At 39.1% G+C, this 18,194-nt stretch overlaps 1 long non-coding RNA gene across 1 annotated transcript in view; it reads left to right on the top strand.

Moving 5' to 3' along the window:
* LOC107967372 (uncharacterized) overlaps positions 1 to 18,194 on the top strand; it is a 283,858-nt gene that overhangs the window by 33,641 nt on the left and 232,023 nt on the right. The window contains exon 2 of the long non-coding RNA XR_002938555.3: positions 18,080 to 18,134. This is a non-coding gene — a long non-coding RNA (uncharacterized LOC107967372). The remainder of the gene's footprint in view (positions 1 to 18,079; positions 18,135 to 18,194) is intronic.

The following is an 18,194-nucleotide window of genomic DNA, read 5'->3' on the forward strand; positions in this document are numbered from 1 at the left end:
TCCCAGCACCATTTATTTAAGAGGGTATTCTTTCCCCAATGTATGTTCTTGGTGCCTTTGCTGAAAATCAAAGTAAACATGTAAATATGTAGATACATAGATTTATTTCAAGAATCTCTATTCTGCTCTATGTTTCTGTTTTATACCAATATCGCACTGTTTTGGTTACTATAGCCTTGTAATATATTTTGAAGTCAGGCAGATTGATACCTCCAGCTTTGTTCTTCCTCCTCGAGATTGCTTTGGCCATTTAGACTCTTTTTTGGTTCCACATGAATTTAGGATTCTTAAAAATAAGTCTCTGAAAAATGATATTGGTATTTTGATAGGGATGGCATTGAATCTGTAGATTGCTTTGGGCAGAATGGTCATCATTTTACCTATATTAATTCTGCTCATTGAGCATGAGATTTCTTTCCATTTGTTTGTGTCCTTTTCAATTTCTCTTATCAGCAATCTGTAGTTTGTCTTGTAGAGATCTTTCACCTCCTTGGTTAACTTTATTCTCAGGTATTTTAATTGTTTGGTAGCTATTGTAAGTGGGGTTGCCTTCTTGATTTCTTTCTCAGCTAGTTCATTATTGGTGTATAGAAATGTCGATTTTTCTATGTTGATTTCATATCCTGCAACTTTACTGAATTTATCAGATTTAAAAAACCTTTTTTTTTGGTGAAGTCTTTAGGTTGTTCTAAATGTAAGATCATATTATCAGCAAAGAGGGACAATTTGACCTCCTCTTTTCCAATTTGGATACATTTTAGTTCTTTCTCTTGCCTGATTGCTCCGGCTAGGACTTCAGTACTAACTTGAATAGGAGTGGTGAAAGTGGGCATTTTTGTCTTTTTCCAGTTCTTAGAGGCTTTTAGCTTTTCCCCATTCAGTATGATGTTAGCTGCGATTTTGTTGTGTATGGCCTTTATTATGTTGAGGTACATTCCTTCTATGCCTAGTTTGTTAAGAGTTGTTTCTTTTTTTAAGAATGAGGGGATTTTGAATTTTATCAAATGCTTTTTCTGCATCTGTTGAGATGATCATATGGTTTTTGTTCTTCACTCTGTCCTTGTGATATGTGATGTTTATTGATTTGCATATTTTAAATCATCCCTGCATCCCTGGGATAAATCCCTCTTGATTGCTTTATATTATTTTTTGATGTGCTGTTGAATTCAGTTTGCTAGTATTTTGTTGAGGATATTTACATCTATATTCATCAGGAAGATTGGCCTGCAGTTTTTTCTTTCTTTCTTGTGTCTTTGTCTGGTTTTGGTGTCAGGGTAATGCTGGTAGAATGAGTTAGAATTCCCTCCTTTTAGATTTTTTGGAATAGTTTGAGGAGAACTGGTGTTAGTTCTTCCTTGACAGTGTGGTAGAATTTGGCAGTGAAGCCATCTGGTCCTGGACTTTTCTTTGTTGGAGACTTTTTTATTACTGCTTTAATCTCATTACTTGTTATTGGTCTGTTCAGGTTTTCTGTTTCTTCCTGATTCAATATTGGTAGATTGTGTATGCACGGAATTTTTTCCATTTCCTCTCGGTTTTCCTGTTTGTTAGTGTATAGTTATTCAAAATAGTTTCTGATGATCTTTCGTATTTCTATGATATCAGTTGTAATGTCTCCTTTTTCATTTCGGATTTTGTTTCTGTAGTTATTCTCTGTTTTTCTTGATTAGTCTAGCAAGTGGTTTATCAATTTTGCTCATCTTTTCAATTTTTCATCTCATTGATCCTTTGTAGTTTTTTAAATTGATCATTTGTAATTTTTTAAAAGTCTCTGTTTTGTTTAGTTCTGCTCCGATCTTTACTATTTATTTTGTTTTGCTAATTTTTGGTTTAGTTTGTTCTTACTTTTCTAGTTCCTTGAGGTGCACCAGATTGTTTATTTGAAATCTTTCTCCTTTTTTGATGTAAGCCCTTATTGCTATAATATTTCCTCTTAGCACTGTTTTTGCTGTATCTTATAGGTTCTGGTATGTTATGTTTTGATATTCATTTCTTTCAAACATTTTTTGATTTACTCTTTAATTTCTTCCTTGGTCTAATGGTCATTCAGTAGCATGTTGTTCAATTTCCATGTATGTGTACAGTTTCCAAAGTTTCTCTTGTTAATGATTTCTAGTTTTATCTATTGTGGTCTGAGGAGGTATTTGATATGATTTTGATATTAAAAATTTGTTGAGACTTATTTTGTGTCCTATCGTATGGTCTGTCCTGGAGAATGTTTCACGTGCTGATGAGAAGAATCTGTATTCTGTAGCTGTTAGATGAAATATTCTGTATATGTTTGTTAGGTCCATTTGGTCTAAAGTACAGTTTAAATCCAATGTTTCCTTCTTATTTTTATTTTTTACTTGTGCTTAATACAATGTAACCAATATTTCTTTGTTAAATTTCTGTCTACATGATCTGTGTAATGCAGAGAATGAGGTGTTAAGTCTTGAAATGTTACTGTATTGGAGTCTATTTCTCTCTTTAAATCAAATAATATTTGCTTTATACATATGGGTGCTCCCATGCTGGGTGCATAAATAAGTCTATGTTTAAAGTTATTATATCATCTTCCTTAATTGATCCCTTTATTATTATATAATCACTTCTGTGTCTCTTTGTCATGTTTTTATCTTAAAGTCTGTTTTATCTGATATAAGTATAGCTACTCCCTCTTGCTTTTGGTCCGTTTGCATGGAATATCTTTTTCCATCTCTTTACTTTGTCTATATGTGTCTTTAAAAGTGAGATGAGTTTCTTGTAACCAGTAAATCATTGGGCCATTTTTTTAAACAAAATTCATTCACCCAGTCTGTATCTTTTAAGTGAAAAGTTTAATCCATTTGCATTTAAGGTTATTATTGATAGGTGCCTTCTGGGACTCCAGAAATTCTAATATTTGGTCACATTATGGTGTCCCATATGTTATTTAGGCTTTGATCATTTTTTTTCTTTATTTTTATCTGACCGTGTTACTGCAAAAGACCTGTTTTCAAGTTCTGAGATCTTTTCTTCTTCTTGTTCTAGTCTATTGTTGAAGTTTTCAAATGTTGAAATTTAAAACAATGTTTTGAATTATTTTTCTAGGATTTTGTAAATTTCTTTTTCATTGATATCTATTGCTGAAGAATTATTGTGTTCCTTTGGAGGGGTCATATTTTCTTATTTTTTCATATTTCTTGTGTTTTTACATCGATGTCTGCACATCTGGTGTAACAGTTGCTTCTTCCAATTTTTTGAATTTACTTTTGTAGGGGAAGACTTTTTCCTGAAGATGTTTCTATGGTATTGTTTAGATAGGGCACTTTGGCTTTGATACTGAATGCACATAGTAGTCTAGTCTTTGTATGATTTCTTTAGCTGTAAATAGTGTCAGTGGTATCTGTGATTTCCTTGGAAACTTAGGGTGTGATTATTAGTGGAGGCTATGATGAAGTTTTGCTGAGGACTGGAACAATGGGAAGGCCAGTCTTTGGGCCCCAGTGGTGGCAGTAGTAGGCTGAGCATTCTCGTCCTTGGGCTCCTGAGCGGCATATGCTGGCACTGGTGTTAGCAGGTCTAAGTGGGCTGATTCTTGGGCATCCAAGTGGCTTGCTCAGATGCTGATAGTGTCAGCAGTGAGTTGGGTGAGTGGATGGGTTCCTGGGCTCCTGGGCAACAGGTGTGGTGTGAGTGATGGCACTAGCAGTGGCAAGATAACCATCTGTGTCTCGAGTGATGTGTGCTGGTGATAGCAGTGGCTGTGATGGGCTGGACAGGCCACTCTGCAGGCCTGCAAGTGGTGTATGCAAGTAGGTGCCAGCTGTGGTGGTAGCAGCAGGGTGGGTGGACCCAACTTCAGGCCCCCAGCAGGAGTGCTCAGGTGCCATTGGTGATGGACTGGGTGATCCCCAGGTCCCTAGACTACATGCTCTGGCATGAGTGGGTGGATGTGGGCAAAGCCAGGCTGGGCAGGTGGGGGACTCTCTCTGGGTACACTAAAATGTGTAATGGCTCCACTACTGGAGGCCGTAGAGTGACTGCCTGTGGCCTGCACCTTGGCCCAGGTGGCAGCAGCCAGCCATGGCAGTGATGCAGGTGGGGAATGTCAGTGGAGCTCCAGGAATGTGGTGATGCAGGTGCTGTTGAGCCTCAGGGCAGTGTGTGGTCTGTTGGTGGTTGGGCTCTCAAAATGGCACCATGTTATAGCTGTTTATGACTCAGGGTGTGTGGGGGGCTAAGCATGAGCTGCCACTCTGGAGCAGTGCCTTTGTGTGCTCCCCAGGCAGCTCTCTATGTCAGTTTCAGGCCCACAAAGGTTAAGGGCTTCTCCTGTGACTAGGATTGTGGTAGTCCACAGTGGAAATGTGGACCACTGCGGTGGTCTCTCAGTTACCCTTTCCCCACACTGGGGAGTCTCTCCAGGCTTCCAGCCAGTCTCGCCTGAGCAGGCTACCTCACTTCCCTTTCTGCCTTGCTTTAGGTATTTCCTGTCACATCTCAATTGAATTCCAGTTTTCTCTCTTGGACAATCTATTTGAAGTGTGATTATCTACTCACTATTTTGGTTCTTTCTGAGGAGGCTGAGTACAATGTGCCTCAAGTCAGCTGTCTTGAAGCCCCTCTTGGGCTTTGTCTTTTGAACTGAGGGTAAAAAGATGAATAAAGACAAAAACATAATCCTTTAACAAGATCATATATTAATAGTGATGACAACTGTGTAAATATATTTTAATGTCCATATGAAATGTGATCAATAGAAGTGTAAGCCAAATACTAAAGAAACTCAGAAAAAAGAGAATGTAAGTCTGTATTGTAGGAAGTGTGTGTGGAAGGTGGGCAAGGCCAGGGAAGAAGGAAAATTTGGAATGTGATGATGGAAGAATGAACATTTTCCATATAAGCAAGACATTACTAGTAGAGGGAGCAGCACTTGAATTGTCACAGGGCGTTTGGAGCCTGAAAGTAGCTGTCTAGGTTTGGGGTAAATAAGATGCAGTGGTGAGAGATGAAGCTGGATAAGTGATCAGGGGCAAGATCAAGAAAAGCCTTGTGGGCCATACCTTATGGAAGTTAAATTTTATTTAGTAAACAATGGAGGATAACTGAAGCATTTTCAGAGAGAAATGAATTTAATGGTTTTGAAATTTAACAGGAGGGTGAGACTCGAGGCAGGAAGAACTGTTAGGGGGCTATTTTAACAATTCAGGTAAGAGACAATGGTTTGTCAGTAGGCATGGGGAAGAAAAGGAAGGAATCAAGTCTAGAAATATTTGGGAATTCATATTTTCAGTACTTGGGTATGGAGGGTGAGGGAGGAGAAAGGATCTAGAAGATTCTATGTATTTTACTTGGGCATTTGGGTACACGGTACTGCCATTTACTGAGATTTGGAAAATGGAAAATGTGATGGTTAATTTCATGTATCAACTTGGCTAGGCTATCATATCCAGTTGTTTGCTCAAACACCCATCTGGATGTTGCTGTGAAGGTATTTTTTAGATGTGATTAATATTTAAATCAGTAGACTGTGAGTAAAACAGATTACCCTCCATAATGGGAGTGGGCCTCATCTAATCAGTTGCAGGCCTTAAGAGAAGACAGAGGTCCCACAAAGCAGAAGAAATTCTGCCCCCACACTGCCTTCAGATTCAAGATTATGACATCAACTCTTCCCTCAGTCTCCAGCCTGCTGGCCTGTCTTGGACATATCAGACCTGCCACTTCCCACAATTATGTGAGCCAGTTCCTTAAAATGAATCTCTCTATGTACACATCCTATTGGTTCTGTTTCTCTGGAGAATCTTGACTAATGCAGGAGGATTTCTTTTTGTTCAGGTTTGTAGTTGATAATTGCTTTGCTAAACACAAATGTGCCCAAAGGACATTATGTTAAGTGAAGTAAATCAAGTGCGGAAAGATAAATGCCGCATCTTCTCCTTCATATGTGGGTGATAGGGTTTGGCTTGTCCCCACTCAAATCTCATCTTGAAGTATAATCCCCATGATCCCCACGTGTCAAGGAAGGGACCCAGTGTGAGGTGACTGGATCATGGGGGCAGTTTCCCCCCGCTGTTCTCATGGTAGTGAGTTCTTATGAGATCTGATGGTTTTATAAATGGTTGACAGTTCTTCCTTCACATGCCCTCTCTCTCTCTCCTGCTGCCTTGTGAAGAAGGTTCCTCCTTCCCCTTCCGCCATGATTGTAAGTTTCCTGAGGCTTCCCCAGCCATGTGGACGTGTGAGTCAATTAAACCTCTTTCCTTTATAAATTACCCAGTTTCAGGAAGTTCTTTATAGCAGTGTGAAAATGGACTAATACAGTGGGAGCAAAAAAAAAAAAAAAAGAGGGAGAGACACCCCGTAGAAGTAAAGAGTAGAATTGTGGTTGTGAGAGCATAAGAAGTGTTGGGGGAAGAAGGATGAGTAAAGGTAGGTTAATGGATACAAAAAGTAGAGCTAGAGAGAGTGTGATGTCCAGCTTCCAAATGGGAACCTTTGTAGCACCAGTGACAAAAAAGAGAATTAAATATAGGTGATGCTGAGAAAGGCAAGATGACTTTTGTTGAGAAGTGTGTCCAGTGCCACACCATGGAAAAGGGAGGCTAGCACAAGACTGCGTCAAATCTTCACGGTATCTTTGGGCAGAAGACAGGTCAGGATGTTGGATTCTCTTACACAGATGCCAATAAGAATAAAGGTACCACCTAGGGAGAGGATGATGTACTCACTGATGGAGTATTTGGAGAATCCCAAGAAGTGAAGTATATCCCTGGAACAAAAATGAGCTTCACCAGCATTAAGAAGAAAGGCAGAAAGGGTAGGCTTGATAGCTTATCTCAAAAAAGCTGCTATGGAGTAAGAATTGGCCACTGTCTTATTTATTACAAAACAGAAATGTCTCATAACTTTTTTATGTATATTATAAATTAATAGATTTCATAAACCAGAATTCAGATCATAAATGACAGAATATTTTTTGATGAGCAGTCCTGGTTTAACTAAAACTGACTTGTGGTTAAATGAATATGCTTGCCTTTTTAAATTGTAAAAGTAGTTCTGATTCAGTAAATGCTATCACGGTTTTCCACTTCTAAAGAGAGGATTGAACTTCGCTGGTAATGTTCAAATGTTCACAAAGATGGTGAATGCCATCTTAAAAATCTATTGGAAATTGGTTTTATATTTAGATTTATGTAACTGGTTATACGAATATATTTAAATACTGGGGAAATTCCTTCCCTATCTCAGAACCAAGCAAGATTCATCTGTGCTTTGTGTTCATTTGCCTCTTAAAGGCAAGGGCTGAAGATGAGATAGCAATGTCTACTTTACATTTTTGGTCTTAACTGTGCCAGTCTAATTAGAATTCCCTGTATCTAAAATGGTTTCTGTTACTCATTGAAAGGCATTTTAGTGTGGTTTACGTGTAATATCAAATAAAGAATATTTAACACTTAAAAAATGACACCTAGATAGGAGAAGTAAGTTCTAGTGTTTTGCAGCACAGTACAGGGTGACTATGGTTAACAATTTAGGGCATACTTTCAAAAAGCTGGAAGAGAGGATTTTGAATGTTCACAACACAAAGACATGATAAATGTTTGAGGTGATAAATATGCTAATTACCCTGATTTGTTCATTACACATTTATTGAAATATCACTCTGTGTCCCATAAATATGTATAATTATCCTGTGCCAATTAAAAATAAAAGAAAAAAAAGAAATGGTTTGCTGAAGCAAATGCTGAGGAGTTTTAAAAGAGAAAGTAAGTGTTTATTTTTGTTGTTTATGCCAGGGCGTGTTGTGGTTCAATCAATGTTGTTTATTTATTCCTTTGAATTATTGGACAATGTCACTTCTAGGCTTCTGTTGTTGTATATTAGAGAATGTGGACTATCCAAATGTATAATTCTCACTAGTAATGAAATCCACCATATACTGGAACTTACTATTATTTTATTGAAGCTAGAGTTGTTGGTTGGTTTCTTTGGAATTTATGCAGATGATTTGTACTTGTAAGGAAGTACTAGAAATGCTTCTCAGAAATATGCAGCACTTGAGTTCAATACTAGCACTTTAATTTCATCTATGGAAAGAGAAGTGTGTACTTTACTGAGTCATAGGAGGTAGTAGGATGGGTGAGATTCTCCTACAAAACTACAACTGGAGAGGTCTGGAACAAGAACTTTGCATTATTTCTTGAAGCTTTGCTATGTCTTTATTCACTTCGTTTCCTGAAGAGCAAAGCTTTGGAATCAAACAAATATTGGTCCTCCACCAACTGTGTTTGTGCCTTTGGGCAGGTAAATTCATTTCTCTGGGCCTCAGTTAGGGTTTTTCAAAGATTCATTAAGATGTTATTTATAAAGTGCCCTGTCCAGGGCCTGGTGCAGAGTTGGCTCTCAAGTAATGGAAGCTATTTTTATTATTCTTTAAATTTATTTGTTTCCTTATAGGCTTTCAAATTCCGGATCTCCTAGGATAGTTACATACGCGCTATCTGTTGGAACTTGTAGAATTTTCTCCTGTCCGAAGTGGAGTTGCAGATTATCAACCCCTGAATTTTCTCAAGAATGAAGGGAACTGACAGGAAGTAGATATGATATCTTCATGAATAAATGATTCTAGGTGAGGAATAAACCTTGTTTTATGAGGAACAAAACTATACCAGCAAGCATATCTCCCCCATTTCTTCTTTACCCAGTCAGCTCTATTCATTCTCCAAACCCAGGTCACTATCGTCTTCTAAAGGTCTTTATTGTCCTCACCAGCCCTTCCCTGAATTTCAGTGCCATCCTCAGTACTCCTAAGAGACATCTCCAGGGATCAGCGTCATGTTGTATTTTATGACTGGTGGCCCTGGAGTTATTCTATAGGTGGTCCTTCTTGACAAGGGAAGGTGGCTTTACATGAATTAAAACCATCTGTTCTCATCTTTGTATTCCTGTCTAATGGGGAGCTCTTTAAATGGAAAGGAATACATTCAATTTTTTATCCCCTAGTGCTTAACACAGTGCCTGGAACATTGTCTATGGAAAACATGAGTGATGGATGAATGAATGAAAATCTGCAGTAAGATACATTCAGGACTATGTAATAAATATTCTTTTTCATCATTCACTGTTCTCTATCATGTCTGCATCTCCTCCAATTACTGCTGACGGCACGGCAATCTAAATGTAAAATTTATCTCAGAGTTCTGCAAGTCCATCCCCAGGCTCTGCCCATCACAGTCAGATTCAATAAGGCAACTTTCTGTGTGCATAAGTAGGATGAGGTAGGGGGGCAGTGAGTAGAAATGTGATTAGTTTTTAATGAGGCTAATCGTTCTGAATATGAAGTTGGTTTGCATTCTCATTAGCAATTTTCATAAATTGTTTGAAATGCTTGCCCATAAAGTCAGGATTGCAAACTTACAGATGAATCACTTCTACCTTGGCTTCCTGTTGAGTGGAGATTATTAATTGCGTCCTTTCTCATCAGAGCTCCCCACACAACTGCAGCCTTTATTTTTAGAACACTATCTCTTGCCAGCTCCTATCTGAACCAATTCTGCTTTAGTCTAATCAGGGAATATGAAGTTAAATCTAGGGCAAAGAGAAGGGAAAACCTAGAAAACTGAGTCAAGAGTCCTGTTGGATACAGTTTCAAAACTCCAACTTTGGAAAGAAGTCATTGTAGGAGATCTACAGCAGCCTTCTGGTTATAGAACCCATAACTCCTTCTCATACCCCACTGGCTCTTCCTGGCCACAAGTAGGAACCCTACCTGCAGAAGCTTTAGCAAGCATTTGTGCCAGTGTACTGCCAAAGTGCCACCCACTCTATCACCTTTAAACCTTGGGCCCCTACCCACCCAGAGAGGAGCCACCATTCAGAATCTGTCTTTATGATTCCTTTACTTTTAGTTACTGATAAAACCTATGCATTCCTAAGCAGTATCATGCTAAGTTTGGTAGAATCTAAACTTAATGTAACATGCATCATGCTGAATGTTTTTTCCTGTGACTTGCTTTCTTTCATTCAACCTGCTTTTGAGATTCATTCATGTTGATATATGTAATTGTAAATCATTCATTGTCTTGGCTAGTGGAATCCCACTGTTCGGTTATACAGGCCCTCAAGTCTTTTTTTTTTTTTTTTTTTTTTGAGATGGAGTCTTGCCCTGTTGCCAGGCTGGAGTGCAGTGGCACGATCTCAGCTTACTGCAACCTCCGCCTCCCGGGTTCAAGCGATGCTCCTGCCTCAGCCTCCCGAGTAGCTGGGACTACAGATACATACCACCATGCCCAGCCAATTTTTGCATTGTTAGTAAGAAGAGGTTTCACGAAGTTGGCCAGGATGGTCTCGATCTCCTGACCTCGTGATCTGTCCGCCTCGGCCTCCCAAAGTGCTGGGACTGTAGGCATGAGCCACTGCACCTGTCCATAGCCCTCAAGTCTTTAGTCCAAATTCCTGGGGCCAGATGTGTTTGCAAATACAGACTTTTTGCTTTTTTCCATAAAGGTAATAGGATATTTATTCCATCAATAACATGGCACTCCCAGTAGGGTCTGGAGAAGCATTTTCTGATTAAACACATGAATATTTCTCCTTAAAATATAGAAAATATTCACACTAAATGGAATAATAAAGACACTAAGTAACCTCATGTTAGTTCATGTTGAGCTTTGCTGCCAAATGAGTTATAAAATCACTTTTAGCTTTCAGAGTTTAGGAACTGTGGGCCTATTTAATGATTATTTTTTCTATTCTGTCTTTGATGGAGATATTTGGTTGAGTTCCAGTTTTTCATTATTACAAGTAATGTTACTAAAACCATCCATATATGGCTGCCTCCCTCTAGGAGACTCTTTGAAGACAGGGACTGGGTCTTATTCAGCTTGGTATCTTCATGGCCTAGCACCCAGCCTCAGTAAATATGTTTTGAATGAATTAATAATAGACACTTTTCCCTTCTTGAAAATTATGGAGCTCTATTTCAACCACAAAAATTAGTCTGAAGATAGAAGCTCAATTCACCAATACCTTTAAAAAACTACCACAATAAATCACATAAACAAAATCCCCAAGCAACTCTAGTGGAAATTACCTCTATTGTTCATTAGATAGATTACCCTCAGGTGTCTCTCTGTTAAAACAGTGAGGCCTTTCAAAGGACATTCTATTACTTTTTAAGTATAATATTAGTATAAATTAGGTACTGCCAACTCCCCTCCATACTCACCTTGGCTTCAGGGGCTATTTGAAGAGTCAAATACAAGACCAAGAGATGGGGAAGTGGGGAAGTAGCCTCTGAATTTATTGGACAAAATCCTACACTCCATCAATCACAATCTCTACCTGTGATTCAGATGGCTCAAGAGCCCTTGCTGGATGCAGTTCCATTCCCACTCAGAGACCCAGTGAAGGAGACCAGCTACAAAAGCAAATGTCACATGGTCTTAGCTTTAGGGATAGGCATGGCATACCCTTTCTCATCCCTGGACACAGGCTTATTTTTCTCTTCGCAGGATTTGTTCTTAACATTTTTGCCTAAAGATTAAGAATATCTGTCAATCTCTAAATAGAACATTGCCACCACTTTAAGGGTTTTTAAAAAAATAATTATACTAAGTCAAAAGAAAATGATAATGTCTGGGGCCGTAGCGAACTGGATGTTTCAAGTCGCTGAGAAGGTTGCATCACTATTCATTCATTGGACATCATTTCATTCAACAAACACCCTGTATATTAAGGCTTTGCTGGTGCTGAAGATGTTAAAGGCAATTGGGACAAAGTCCCTGTTACAGTTAATTTTATGCGTCAACTTTTCTGGACCACAGTGCCCAGATGTTTGGTCAAACATTATTCTGGTTCTCTGAGAGTGTTTTTTGATGAGACTTACATTTACATCAGTGGACTTTGAGTAAAGTAGATTGTCCTCCATGATGTGGGTGAACACTATCCAATCAATTGAAAGCCTGACTAGAACAAAAGGCTGACCTCTCTAGTGAGAGGGTGTTCTGCCAGCAGACGGCCTTTGGATTTGAGCTGCAACTCTTTTCTGAATCTCCAGCTTTCCAGCCTCCCACATCAGATATTGGACTCACTAAGCCTCTACAATTGTGTGAGCCAGTTCCTAAAGTGAATCACTATACACACACACATTTATATATGTGTGTGTGTATGTATATACACACACACATTTATATATGTGTGTGTGTAACACATTTTGTTGGTTCTGTTTCTCTGGAGACTCTAATACAGTTCCTTTTCTCAAGTACCTCAGTGTCTCTTAAAACAGACATGCAAACAAGCCATTTTAATCCAGTGTGAAGACTGCTCTAAGGGTCATCTGTACAGGAGGAAGTGGCACAAAATAGAAATTCGGAGTGTGGCAATGGAAGAACATGCTCAGAAGTTAAGAAAAAGCAACAATATGCCTGTATGCACCAGTGGACAGGCTCTCCTTAGGGACAAGGACTGGAATGGGCCTCATTCTGCACTAGAATCCAGTGCAGAAAACAAGGCAAACAAACACTGAGGCAACACTCATATCAAACCCAGATGAAACTGGCCTGCTTTAGAGAATTTGAGAGCTGGAGGGAGCTTCGAGTACAGGAGTCGGCTTCTTGTAAACATCCATGACTAGGATAGCCTTCTCTAGGTGGCACTCCAGGGCTTAATCTCATTTTGAATATTTGTTAAAAAGCACCGACATTTAGTACACTTTCTCATTGTCTTGAATCCACTGGTGCTTGAAAGCAAGGGTTTATTCTTATAGCTATGATTACGTAATATAAATAAATGGGCTTAAAAAAGCAAGAACCAGTAGTCCATTAAGATACAGAGTCAGTAGAGAATTCTGCCCCATTTTCTGCAAGAAGTTTTGGAGAAAAACTAAAAATAGACACTGAGAATGAAATGATAGAAATGTGAATCAAAAAGTCACACCTCTAGGCTAGAGATTGATTCGGATTGGAAGAAGATACCCTTAACCTAATTGTGATGCAGTAACTGTAATTAGGTTAAGGGAAATGTAGAGTGTTAACATTTCAACCGCACCTAGATCTATATCAGTTTTCCAAATGGAGATGTTGGGTAGAGAGTGGGCATTGCTTTGAGAGTCTTATCCATCATAAGGATAGGTGACAGCATGGTGTGGAGGCTGGAAGGAGTATTTGTTTTAGTTTGGACCCTTTTGAGCTCCTTTCCCACCACTCAGGTGCCTGTTAGCTCCCCCAAATCCTCATATTTACCTCCTGTCCAGGGGCTCTCCCTGTGCTGAGCTCTATGTCTTGCTTGGCTTTCATCCATGGCCTACGGCAACAGTTGCCCATCAACTCCAGCAACACTCCTAGAAACCTGTCTCAGATCCAATACCTACACTCTGACAGAAGCAATTTTTAATGACATTTCAAAGTAAATCGAATGGAGCTTGTAACAGCAACATTACATTATTATACCTTGTGTAGTCATGTTTTCAGAGCCTGTGGCATATGGAAAGGCCTTTGCTTGGTAAACTACATCCAATCAAAAATGTCAAGATGTCAAAAAGAAAATTCAATTTGCCTTCAACATTCAGTGAAAATGGCATCTATCATGCCTACAACACATGTATGGAAGTTCAAACTGCACAGAGTTTACGGTGATCTCAGAGTGTCCACATATGTGTGTATGTGTGCATGTGTGTGTTGGTGAGGTCGAAAATAACTCTGGTACGTCACCACCAACCTCTTCTCATCAAGGCATCATATGTTAGGATAAAGTATTGGCAACACAGTACGAGTTTGTTTTATCTATGTGACAATTAAGACTTGATGACAGAGAGTTTTGCAACTAACTGGCTGTTTGCTCTTACGTCACTTAATCTCTTGGAGCTTCCAGGTCCTCATCTTTAAAGTGGGATACAGGAATTGCCTACCTCACATGGTTTTTGCGGGGATGAAAAAGATAACGCTTGTGACAGTGCCTAGTCTAGCATTCAAAGATCATCATAATTGGGTCATTGATGCCCTCATCTTGTCTTGCGCTCTTCCCCTAAGCAACCCCTTTGCTCCATCCAAGCTGGTGGGCCATAACACCTCCCACCTGCCATGCTGTTGCTCACTTTGTTTTCTCTTCCTAGAATGCTCTTGTTTTTTCTGAATGTACGAGGAATATGAACATTTCCAAACCCAGCTTGAATCTATAGTCTTCATGAAGCCTTCTTGAACTATGTTAACTTTGATGATTGCTCTTCTTTTGAACTCATATGAACTTCTGTAAAACCTTAAGTACTTAAGTATTTAACACAAGCCTCTTGGACTGCTTCACATTTTATGTGTGTCACAAAGATGATAATATTTTCAAAGTAACTCCTGTTGCATTTTTACCTGTTATGAATTCTGTTTCTTTTCCCCTAGTGTTTTCTCTAATAGGACTAGACTAAGAGGTTGAAACGAGGGGAGAAGGCTGTAACATAACATGAGGAGTGTCCCTTCTGGGAGGTAAGGGTAAGAGGAAATTTGGAAGACCTTCTGGTACTGGGTGGAAGAGGTGAGAGAGAAGAAGGGAGGCAAAGTTCAGATGCAAGTCACCTTCTATATAGTGTCCTCCAGTTTCTCTTTAAGATAAACTTGTGTGAGTGTGGCCAGCAGAAGCGATGCTGAGGCAGAGGGCAGAGAAGGCCATCCATACTGGCAACCTCAACACGGCTGCAGAGGCCTCAGAGGTCCAGTAGTTCCAATGAGAGCCAGGGTGGGGCTAACCCAGTGAGCAAGACATCAGTCTTCAATGTCAATGGGAGAAAGGCCCATGTGGAGCATAGAGAAAGAACAGGGCTCACAAACATGCTAAGGAAAGGGCTGGATATCTCAGAGTAAATATTTGCTGAGGGAGTTCTATTTGAATATCCTTTTCTAGAGCTTCAGGTGAAATAACAGTGATCAACATAAAATAATCTCCAATGGTTGAGTTTCAGCTCTCACAAGTCTTGGACCTTGGGTGTGTGTGGTTTTACACAGTGCTCCTTAAATTTTCTCCCCACAGGCTCACCTGAATATGGAGTGTTGGATCATATTATAGAGACCTAGAAGTCTCTGTTAAACCAGTGAATATTTCTGAGCACTCATCCAGGAGATTTTCTATTTGACAGGCTTCATTTATGTGAATAGCTGTGCCATGCTAAAGAATTGAAGGATGATAAAGAATACTGTTGGGAAAAATATTCACAAACTATGCATCTGACAAAGGTCTAATATCCAGAATCTGATAGGAACTTAAACAAATCAACAAGCAAAAACCAAACAACCCCATTAAAAAAAGACATTAACAGCCATTTCTCAAAAGACAGTCAAGCAGCCAAATAAACATATGAAAAGATGGCAACATCACTAATCATCAGAGACATGCAAATCAAAACCACAATGAGATACCATCTCACACCAGCCAGAATGACTATTACTAAGAAGTCAAAAAATAACAGATGCTGGTAAGGCTATGGAGAAAAGAGAATACGTATACACTGTTGGTGGGAATGCAAACTAGTTCAGCCACTGTGGAAAGCAGTTTGGAGATTTCTCAAAGAACTAAAACAGAACAGCCATTCAACTACTGTGCACTAGTATGCAGCTCCAGGGCCACATGATAACTTCTGGATCCCCTTGGGAACAGATCACAGGGAACTAAGGCTCATCTATTAGGTACCTCCATCTGCCATTCTATCCTACTACCTCTGCAGTCTCACTATTGAGTATCTGCCCAAAGGAAAATAATTCATTCTATCGAAAAGACACATGCACTCATATGTTCATTGCAGCACTATTCATGATAGCGAAGACGTGGAACCAATCTAGGTGCTCATCAACAATGAATTAGATAAGGAAATACTGTACATATACACCATGGAATACTATGCAGCCACAGAAGAGAACAGAATCATTTCCTTTGCGGCAACATGGATGGAGCTGGAGGATGTTATCCTAAGTGAATTAATGCAAGAGCACATGTTCTCACTTACAAATGGGAGCTAAACATTGAATACACATAGACATAAAGATGGGAACAATAGACACTGGGGACTTCTAGATTGGGGAGGGAGGGAGGAAGGAGTGGGCTGAAAAACCACCTATTGGGTGCTATGGTCACTACCTGGGTGACAGAATCATTTTTACCCCAAACCTCAGCATCATGCAATATATCCATGTAACAAACCTGGATATATTTAAATATTTAAATTATTTAGCAAAAACAAGTTAAAAAAAGAATACTGTTGGGGCTCAGACTATGATATCCCAAAGTATGGCACGTCGGCTTACTGAGTATTTTAAACTGAAGGGAATTGAGAAAACTGCAGAAACACAAAGGTCACTCTATGACCTTCTCCTACCTTTCTCCCCTGAAAACCCTCATGTAACAGGTGTCTCTCCTATACTCAGAGGAAAGAAATGTCGCACAGAGACTCCAAGAAGAATCTGAACAAACTGGCCTTGCTAAGTTCCCTGTAGTTTATTAGTATTAGATTCTCTTTAAGTTTCCCTTTATTCTCCAATTGTACTTTTGCCCAACTGTCCATAAAAATAGTTTTCCCTGGGTTGTTGGTTCCTTGTCACTTAAAACTTTCACTAAACAATTTTGTTATCCTTTTCTCTTGTTAATCTGTCTTTGTTATAGGGGTGTCAGCAATGAACCTTGTGATGGGTGAGGAAGAGATACTACTTTTTCTCCCCTGTGATGTCAACCTTTGAAAATCCTGGTTGGTGGCAGGGGTGGGGGAGAATGTGTAAGAAATGAAACTGACATTCTTTGGATGAGTTTTTTTTAAGCATAAGAATACTATAAAATTATGTTCTGAATAGCTCATTTATTTTGTAGGTGCTCCACTCTGATGATAAGGAATCTCTAGTGCTGAGGACACTTAGCGATTTCATGAAATGGCTGTAACAGTAGTAAAGTGATATGGGACTTACTTTCATAAACACAGAGGGCAGAGAAGGAAGGATCTGGAAACCTGGGGGAAGAGGGGTAAAAATGAAAAGAATGGAGACCATAGAGAGGCTCCTTCTAATATTTATGGTTGGGGGGCAGATTCTGATATCATTTTTTTTCTGATATAATTTGATCTTTTTCTTCTACTTCCATTCTTAATCAACTCTCATATCATTCCCCCCATACCTCTATTTTTAGGTTTGTATCTACTCTTAATTTTTGTATTTCTGGATCAGGGTGTTTTCCATATCCCCAAATACTTGTTTGAGTATATTTCATACAGCTTAGAGTTTTGTGTTGCGGGTTTCTTCAGTTTTATAGTTGGTTTTTGGAGAAAGTTTTCAACACAGTAATGCTTTGACTTGTGTTTTGTGATTTTTTAAATAGTTTTATGTGGTTGTGGTTTGCTTTCTATCTATGCCAATTCATTTCATGAACAGCGATCCTAGTTTGAGAACATTCTCTTACGTCTTATGTCAATTATGCCTTCTATGCAGTTTCTTTTGTGGAAAAGGGAAGGATTGGTAGGTCTTATTTCTCTTTTGTTTCTGTAGTATCCTTAATTTTTTCCTTTTATTTCCTTACCTACTTCTTATTGTCTTGTATTCAACTAATACTACCATTTTTCTTTGTACCTGCTACTCCCCACAAAGTAACCATCTTGGGGCTGCCTCATCTGGTTTCACACTTTTTTTTTAACTTTTATTTTAGGTGTGGGGGCACATGTGAAGGTTTTTTACATAGGTAAACATGTCCCTGGGGTTTATTGTACATATTATTTCATCACCCAGGTATTAAGCCCAGTACCCAATACTTATCTTTTCTGCTTCTCTCCCTCCTCCCATTCTCCCCCCTCCTCCTCAACTAGACCCCAGTGTCTATTGTTTCCTTCTTTGGGTTTTACACATTTTCAAGCCCCTTCCCTATAATTAGTGCCATAAGCTATCAAGACCCAGCCTATATTCAGTATTTTGCCATTTGTTGTTGGACTGGCACTTTCTGGAAGTGCTTCTGTCTACATGTTATCCAAGTTCTTTGCTCCTCTCTATTCTTTTTCATGAAATCTCTTAAACCTCTCCCTCTTCACTCCTTGCCCTCACAGGTTTTCAATGGCAGAAGAACCATGGTAGTCCATTATAATTTTATTCCCCTTTACTTACAGATAACTTGAAGGTCATGATGTTCTGTTTTCTGGTTATGCTGACGACTCAAATCAGGTATGGTTTTATTCATTCTCATTGTCAATTTTGTTTTTTTGAGGGGCGGAGTGGGATTGG

This window comes from Pan troglodytes, chromosome 9, assembly GCF_028858775.2.
Source record: "Pan troglodytes isolate AG18354 chromosome 9, NHGRI_mPanTro3-v2.0_pri, whole genome shotgun sequence".
NCBI classification, from domain to species: Eukaryota; Metazoa; Chordata; class Mammalia; order Primates; family Hominidae; genus Pan; species Pan troglodytes.